This window comes from Ruditapes philippinarum, unplaced genomic scaffold (assembly GCF_026571515.1).
Source record: "Ruditapes philippinarum isolate M1 unplaced genomic scaffold, ASM2657151v2 ctg6664_1_1_1_1, whole genome shotgun sequence".
In the NCBI taxonomy this organism is placed as follows: domain Eukaryota; kingdom Metazoa; phylum Mollusca; class Bivalvia; order Venerida; family Veneridae; genus Ruditapes; species Ruditapes philippinarum.
The window spans coordinates 94,791-103,198 of record NW_026855044.1 but is presented as its reverse complement, the minus strand read 5'-3'; the positions used below and the strand labels follow the sequence as shown (position 1 = coordinate 103,198).

The 8,408-nt window shown below is 30.7% G+C and overlaps 1 protein-coding gene across 1 annotated transcript in view; it reads left to right on the top strand.

Annotated features, from left to right (window-relative positions):
• The first annotated feature begins 1,303 nt into the window (after nucleotides 1-1,303).
• The window catches only part of LOC132741948 (beta-1,3-galactosyl-O-glycosyl-glycoprotein beta-1,6-N-acetylglucosaminyltransferase-like), a 30,383-nt gene continuing 23,278 nt past the window's right edge, over nucleotides 1,304-8,408 (top strand). The window contains exon 1 of the mRNA XM_060730223.1: nucleotides 1,304-1,437. The gene's annotated coding sequence lies outside the window, so the exon portion shown is untranslated. The remainder of the gene's footprint in view (nucleotides 1,438-8,408) is intronic.

Below are 8,408 nucleotides of genomic sequence, written 5' to 3'. Positions count from 1 at the left end.
TGTTACGCGGAGGAATATCATTTTCATAAATGAAAATTGCTTGGCTATTTCCGTAAAGCTTCGGATTATTGTGATCGCCTATTTAGACTTTCTGAAAAATAAATACCGTAAAATTTTGGACTCTGAAAATGAAAACGAGGCTAGATTGAGTGTCACATGCTTTTGAAACTTAAAACGAGACTGCGAGGGTACAATATGCATTTGACATGCATTTATTGGACTCTTGAAATGGAATGAAATGACGCTACATGGAAAAGATTCGATTAAATAATGATTTTATTGGAATATCACGTGGAACGGTCATTGATTATATTTTATACGAACGGATGTAAAATAAATATCATTATCTTGATAGATAGTTCAGTATAAAATGCTTAAACAAGCAAATGAATTTGGGGTGGGGGTGTTCAGTGCGAATCAACAATCTACCGCATTGCTAACTTAAAGGCGCATATAAATGTATGGCTAGAACAATCACTTGTTTATCTTTGTACACTGTATAGCTAAATCAATCAAATCAAATCAGCAGATTATAATTGTTATCGTGCGACTGATTGTCCACAGAAGGACGTCTTAAAAATCATCAAAATATACATGTATAACACAACATGACTTATTCGTTTAACTAGAGTTGCGATTTGTGTTACGACTCGAATACGACTGCGTTATCAGTATGCGTTATCCAAATTAAAGGTGGTTTACCTTGTACATCATTTGTCAGGTTCGAATGATCATTTCGATTGATTGATCATCGTTTATTACACGTGCTATGTTTTTGATTTATTCGGAATAAATATTTCGGCTCTTCTTTCTCCTTTTTTCAGAAATGTCTTAAATGGTTTAGCTGTTTACTTTTCTTTTCATATTTGTTTATCTGTAAAGTATGGAGGTAGTGCATTGTTTATGCTTAAATAAGAGGTAGGTTAGAGTATGTGTATTTTACTGTAGGGGCGAGTTTTTTGTGGCATTGAGCAGTGTTGCGTCATCGTCGGAATCTACGGTACACAATCCGTATATACAACATGATACTGGTATTACGGTAAATAGCTTGGGTTACCGTGGATGTGGTGCGCACGATAAAACACAATTTTCGTTGTTCTCTTTGATTGGAATTTATGGAGAAAAAGCAATGCTGCAAACAAAATAACTTTCCACTCTTTTGCCTTGTTTTGTTTTTGTGTAATACTGGCAATTTATATTTATCTTTCAGTATAGTAACGTATACCTTTTTGCTTCATATCAGTATTTGGTATAACGTAGGAGATAAACTTTGTTTGACTACCTTTAAAGTCCTTATCTGACCCAGAATTACCGATTTTTACCATGTTTGTGACACGGCAGTCAATAGTTATTCTTCAGGCCAAAGTACTCAAAATGTATAGCTTGAAAACTTTTAAAATGAAATATAAGAAAAACTATTTGGAATAAGACTTTTGGGTAAGTTATATTTCTATTCAAAGATACATGTTTCATCAAACACAGACACATAGAATCTCCTTTTTAAACATTTAAAACAACAATCATTGTGTAGTAGTCTTAAAATAATTCTCTAATTAAGCAAGAAATCATCAATGAATAATTATAGTTAATGTATTTAACTTAAAGAAACTAAATTTTCTCAAATTAAATAATAGTAAATAAATATAATCAATATTTACATCACAACGTCAAGGTTCTAAGGATTGCTGACCGCGTGGGTTCAAACCCTTTCAGGGGCAATTGCAAGCCGTTGTTTCCTTGAGCAAGAAACTACATTCATTGCTTAGTACCGGTTGGTTCCAGGAACGGATTCGAGAGTGATTCAATAAGCTTATAGCTTTCAACATAATCGAACGAAAACTAAATTTGTATGAACTAAACTAGCGTTCAGGGTATTATAAAATTTCACCTTCCACACCGGCATTTTAATCTACTCATAAGACCAGTGCAGACAAAGAGCATACCCTGCACTGAATATTCAGTCAGTACTTATTTTGAAATTTTCCACTTACAAATGAATAACTTTATCAAGATTGAAAGATTGACAAATCCTGTTAAGACATTAAGCATGATGATGGTTAAATAGAAATAAACTTATTCAAAGGGACACTATGGTTTTAATAAAAATAAACTTTTGAGTTCTATGTTGTATAATGACAATTTATTTATAATTTTAAATGCACACATTATTTATCTTTTTAACTGAACACAAAATCTTATATTCATTTAATGATATAATTTGGTAAGAAATAAAGGTGACTGCATTTATTCTACCATTTCTAACAATAAAAAACCCGAAAAATAGAAGAATGTAATATATAGGATACATTTTCACAGTATGATTACCATATTTGTAATTAAACCAGTGAAAAACCCTGCAAACATTAAAGTTACTCTCCCAAACAAAATCTAAAAACATCAATATATTTATTAACAGTGATTTTATATGTAAAGAACTTTAACAATACATGTATATGTTTTACTTGACAGAAAAATCACACCCGTTAACATGCATTGAACAAGACAGCTTGATGCAGTTAGAACATACTATATAAATGTCGGTTTTAAACCGGATTACCCAGATAGTATATGTTTTCTTCTTAAGTCTCCTTTCAAGACATAATTTTCTTTGATATATTGTGCAGGATAAAAAAAAACTTACCAAAAAAGAAATACTCTCAGAATTAAAATTGAAAATCGTTAATCGTTGCAATTATAAGCCCAATTTGAGCGGGAAGACGTTACAACGCTTTTTGCTCTTGGGTCATTTTGAATAATGAAAATGATAAATCTGGGGAAAAACGGGTTGAAGGATTGATCTGAAAAATTACACAAAAAATACACAGAAAAAAATTTCCAGTCCTGACAAAAAATCCCCCCAAGGGAAAAAAAATTTAAAAAATTTAAAAATAAATAAATAATTAAATAAAAAAGTTAAGGGGAGTCCCTTTAAAGGTACTATTTCTATTAATTTTTGCTTGTTTTTTGTTTGCTTTGCTCAATTTATTGAATAAATTCGAAGCCGTTCCTATGAAAAATTATGGTTATAGCTACGCCCCCTCGTACGAATCAGAAAGCCTAACGGTCAATGCTCTATCTTTGACTTACCTAATTTATGGTCGCAATAATGTTATGCCATATATTTTGTTTTATTTGTCTACTCTAAAACATGTAATCATAGTTGAAGTGGATTAAGAATGTGCTGCAATAAAGATACAATTAAGTAGAATGGTATATTTTCTTGCATGACATCGCTCAATTTTAAATAATTTACAATCTACCTTAAGGAGATATATCAGCCAACAATATTAACAACACACATACATGAATTAGCATTCCTGATTTTCGTATTGGCGGCGACGCCAAGTTATTAACGCCAAAAACACTTAAAATTAATCAAATGACTCTGAGAGTATTCCGGGTGTTTATATCATGAAGGCAATTTTGCTGTTTTCACCTTGTATCAATTTATATAGTTAGAACAAATATAAACAAACGAGTGTATTGGCAACTCAAAAATGCTGGACACTATTGCATAGACGGAATAATATAGGACGGGAGATTTTGTGATATTTTTCAATATCGAAATTGTTTTAAGGAGTGATATATTTGGTTATATTTTCATTAAATAAAGGATAAAACCGGTTAATTAATTATGAAATCTGATAACACTGCAAACTTTGAGTGTGCGTTGTATTTCGGTGGTAAAAATGTATTTGTTGAACGGAAATGATCCAATGACAATCATTTCATAAAGAAAGCATAGTCAGTTTTGTTTGTACATGAAAAAAGCAAAACAAAACAAACAAAAGAAAACAACAAAAAACAAAAACAAAACAGACACACATTTGATTTCGGTTTCCTATTTGTTTGTTTGTTGGTTGGTTGGGGGTTCTTTTTGAAGTCGCCTGATAAACAAAAAATGTGAACTGGGTAAAACCAATACATAAATCGTGTCTCGTTATTTTTCTGTTTTCTTTTTTTTTAAATATTTCAAATATGTTTTGAAATATGACTTTTCATCAATAAATGCAATCGACGAGACTCATTCCCAACGTTTCTTATTGTAATTTCATGTACGGAATTTGTGTACATATTGATGAATACTTTTTATGACGAACTTATATATCGCTATACTCTCGACATAGTTTATAAATGCGTTTTTGATAATTTCTGGAAACGTTCTCGCTTACTTTAAAAGTATCATTACACATGTTTACGTAAAATGGAAACAGTTCGTGACATATCTTTTTATATAATAAGGTACATAAAGTGTTGAACATGAACATTTGATATAGTGCGCGTAGTGATTGAACATGATTCTTATGACGCATTGGTTCTGTACTATATTGTTATGTTATCTCCTTTTACGGCATCTTTTTCAGTAAATGTATAATGATCAATTCTGTAAAAAGGTAAAAACAGATACTGATATTGTATCCCAATCATGAACACGCTGCACTGATAACCTGATCAGTGTTGACGCCACGAGTCTGCAAAAGATTATATAGACCGCACGCGGCGCTTTTCAGGTGTAACTAATCTTCCTTGGTCGATTTTCTCAGATTCGAAAAATTATATTTATACCGACCTCAAAAGAAGTCTATAACTGTATATTGTATCATAGTTTTGGGACCTTTATGTTGAAAATGTGTCAGAGTTAAATCGTATATACATATACATGCACAGTGCGTTATATTATTTACCCGCTCTCCGACGAGATGGAACCTGTTTTAACGACACCTTGTACGAATACAGATACACACGTGTGTCGATGCTCTTTCTTAAATGAATTCTAAAACGTTGACCAGCGCTATTTTTAGCGTTCGTTTTAACTAAAGGCTTTCTATTTGTATTTTTGTTCACTATGTAACAAATCGGTATTCAATTATAATCCATTGAACATATAATCTTACTTTAAACCTATGACAATAATCATGAGATTGAAGTTGAAGATAAATGTTTATCTACATTAACATTATCAGTGGCTGTCACTTTACTTTCAACTCGTTATTGGCATTTTTGAAAACACGGAGCAAAACTTTAATTAAATCTTGTGCGTTGTATATATCTCCAGTTATGTATTATGTAACTTCAAGCACCTCACCACGTAGTAATTGCACGTAGGCAAAATCACGGAAACGAAATTTATCTGTCAGTTTATTCAAAATTTCGAAATGAAATTTCGGTTTAGTACATAACACGACGTTATCTGTCATATTATTTGAAATTTTGAGGTAACCTTTTGATTTGTTCAAATTCCGTGGTTATCGGTCGGTTAACATAACAACTCGCGGTTATCTGTAAATTCTCTTAAGACATCGAGAGAAAATCTAGAGAACAGGCTATTACAGTAATACATGTACATGAGATATCTAGACTATTGATCTCCGTAATATATACGTTTAGTAAAACAACAAAATAATATCTATTTTGTTATAATGATTTTAGACAGGTTACATGGCTATATATAAACGACTGTCTGTATATATAACCCGAGCCACAATGAAAAGGTTTTCACGACCATATCTGTCAAGCTTTTTTTATAATGAATTTATAATAAAGCAAACTTTCTTCCTATAGGTAAACATGAACTAAATTTATAATTTATCTGGAGCCGTGTATATAGGTAAACCGTCATGAGTATCCAATTTAAGGTGACGTTACAAACTATAGCATACAATGACCCGAGTATCTTTTCATGGTATTTCGCATCCGCATCCGCATTGATTACAAACCATTTCATTGTAGTTGTTTATCTTATCAAGAAATAATGAAGTTTTAACAGCAAGGATAACAAGTTTTGACAGTCACTAATAAGTACATATTAGTCACGAAAACATATGAGATAAAAGTGTACCGTTTTACTAAACACTTTGTAACAGGGAATTAAATTTAATAAAAAATTATCCCTTTTCATTTAAAATGACAAATAACACGAAATCTGTATCACTGTGCAAAGAAAAGACAACTTCCAGATGCTTGTCAGACTACATTATTGCACTATTTATATAAATATGTATAGGAAACGTTTATTATTGACCTAAAAAAATATACATTTCTCTCAGCCCTTTTATGATAAATTGATATAACATAAGTAAAGCGTTTCTATATTATCCTTTTTTCTTTCATATCTTGTTATAAGCTGCCGGCACGTCCTTATTATACTTCACTTAAGTTCACTCAATTCCTTTATCACAAATGTCTTACAATAGCAATAAATCAAGGTTCTTGATATTACATGGTACTCGTACAACCATATGACCGCTGACAATTACTCTTAACAGTGTCCCTCATTACAAGATACATAGATACTTTGATCATGGTACAGGGATTACCAAGGCAACATATTCTAGAACTGCTCTCACCTCAGATTTGAGTGGTGTTATAAAAAAATTAGCATTGCTCAAACTCAGACGTCAGGCATGTGATTGGTCAGAAATTGTCACAGAATGTACATTGACCAATAAAAAGCATGAGATTTGAGACAGAACTCAGAAAAAAGTTTAATAATCTTGAGTCTGGGGCTCCAACATACTAGATTTCTATATTTAAAAGAAATATAAAATTTTGTTAGTTGAAATACTTCTGAATCACTCTCTTATTCTTTAAGTGTTGGTCACATGTTTAAATATCTTCTACATGTCAAAACAAACAAACAAAAACAAAAAACAAAAACCATAGATTCTAAATGTGGGCGTTATATCTTTCTTAATCTTTAGATAACCTCGAGATTTAAAGGATGATTTTGTACGGAGTTCCCTATCTCGGTCTTTTTATATCTGTCTTTAAATAAAGCGTAGATTCATATATGTTTAAATAACTAGCAAACCTTAACAGTTTAAACGATAGTCGGGATCAAAAAAATTACTTTCATTCAATATAATATCAACATGTTTTTCTTTTAGATATTATGAGATAAATGATTAAATTTGTTGCTCAAAGAAAATATCTACATATTATTACATTAGTTAGAATAATAATGAATGCCTGGATTTTATGTACTTATTCTTTAATAAAATCACTTGGGCTGATAACAAGCATAAACATACAAAATATTGTTAAAGGTAATGACTGTTTCATTATATAATGACGTCACAAGCTCATTTTACTTAAACAAAATCAATTCCAGGCGATGACGTCATATTTATGATACAAAACTGAAAAATTGAAAGCATTATAAAACTTTTCTAAGTTTAAAAGTGTTTTTGCGTTGATATTAACATTATGGCTTGAAGATGTTTTAGGAACTCAACACTTGCAAAGATAAATGTTATTGTTTACAATGAAGAGGTGTTTACATCGAATTGAAATGTAGATTTATATCATTTTTGCAAGCAAGTCTTTTGTATTGTTTAATGCCATATTAAGTTGTGAGGGAAACTGTTTCCTTTTTTATTGTTAATATGTTGATTTATTTGAATGCCACTTCATTCAAAAATAAGAATTTAATATTGCGCGATATTTCACTTATCGTAAGAATTTTGATTAAACAAACATGTAATTTACATTCTTTCCGTGATTCAAGTATCCGTTCTGAAGAATACTTTGTTTAAATCATTAAGATATTTAAAGCATGATATATGGATTGGTTATTTTCTCAAGGGCGTTTTATGTTTTAGTACAAAAGGACGTGAACATATTTGGTTTCTCACACATGCAACCTTTGCACCTTGTATACATTCATGACATTTCAATAAATCATTTGGATTTACAGAAGATTTTGACATTGTAATCCGAAAATTTGTTCTTACAATGACTAGAGATAATCATAATAGAATTCGTTATCTTAAGATAGGTAGGTAGACTAAAATGTTTAAACAACTAAATGATAACAAGATTAGAAGTGATGGCCACTTCTACATTTAGACTGTTGATAATACACAAAATGCTTTCAATGACTTTGTTTACATTATTTCAACGCGTGATGTGCCTTTATCTGCTCAAGCATTGATTTTTGTTCACTAGAAGTTTTGTAAAAGGTCATCAACATTGAGTGCATTTATAGATTGACAACGATGTCCGTTCATTCATTTGGTCATTTCAATATTTTATGTAGTCTTTAATTAAATTTAGACAGTTGTACGATTTGAATAACGAAGAAATGTGAATATTGCACATAATTTTGAACTTTTCAAATTATCCTAAATTTTGTTTATATTGAAAACGCGTTTACTTTACTTTGAGTACATACCGGAGTGTTTGCTCTGCCATCAAAGATCCCTCACGGATATTATTTGAATATCATTACATATATTTCATTTTCAAATAATTTACGGTGTTTAAGTGTTATCTTTAAAGTTAAAGCATGTTCGTAATACATGTACTTCCTTCTTGCAATTTTAAATCTAATTTTGATTTTAAATACATCTGTGTGTAGGCATTTGTCTTTGTTTTATACTTAAGGACATAATAATCATTTCATTTTC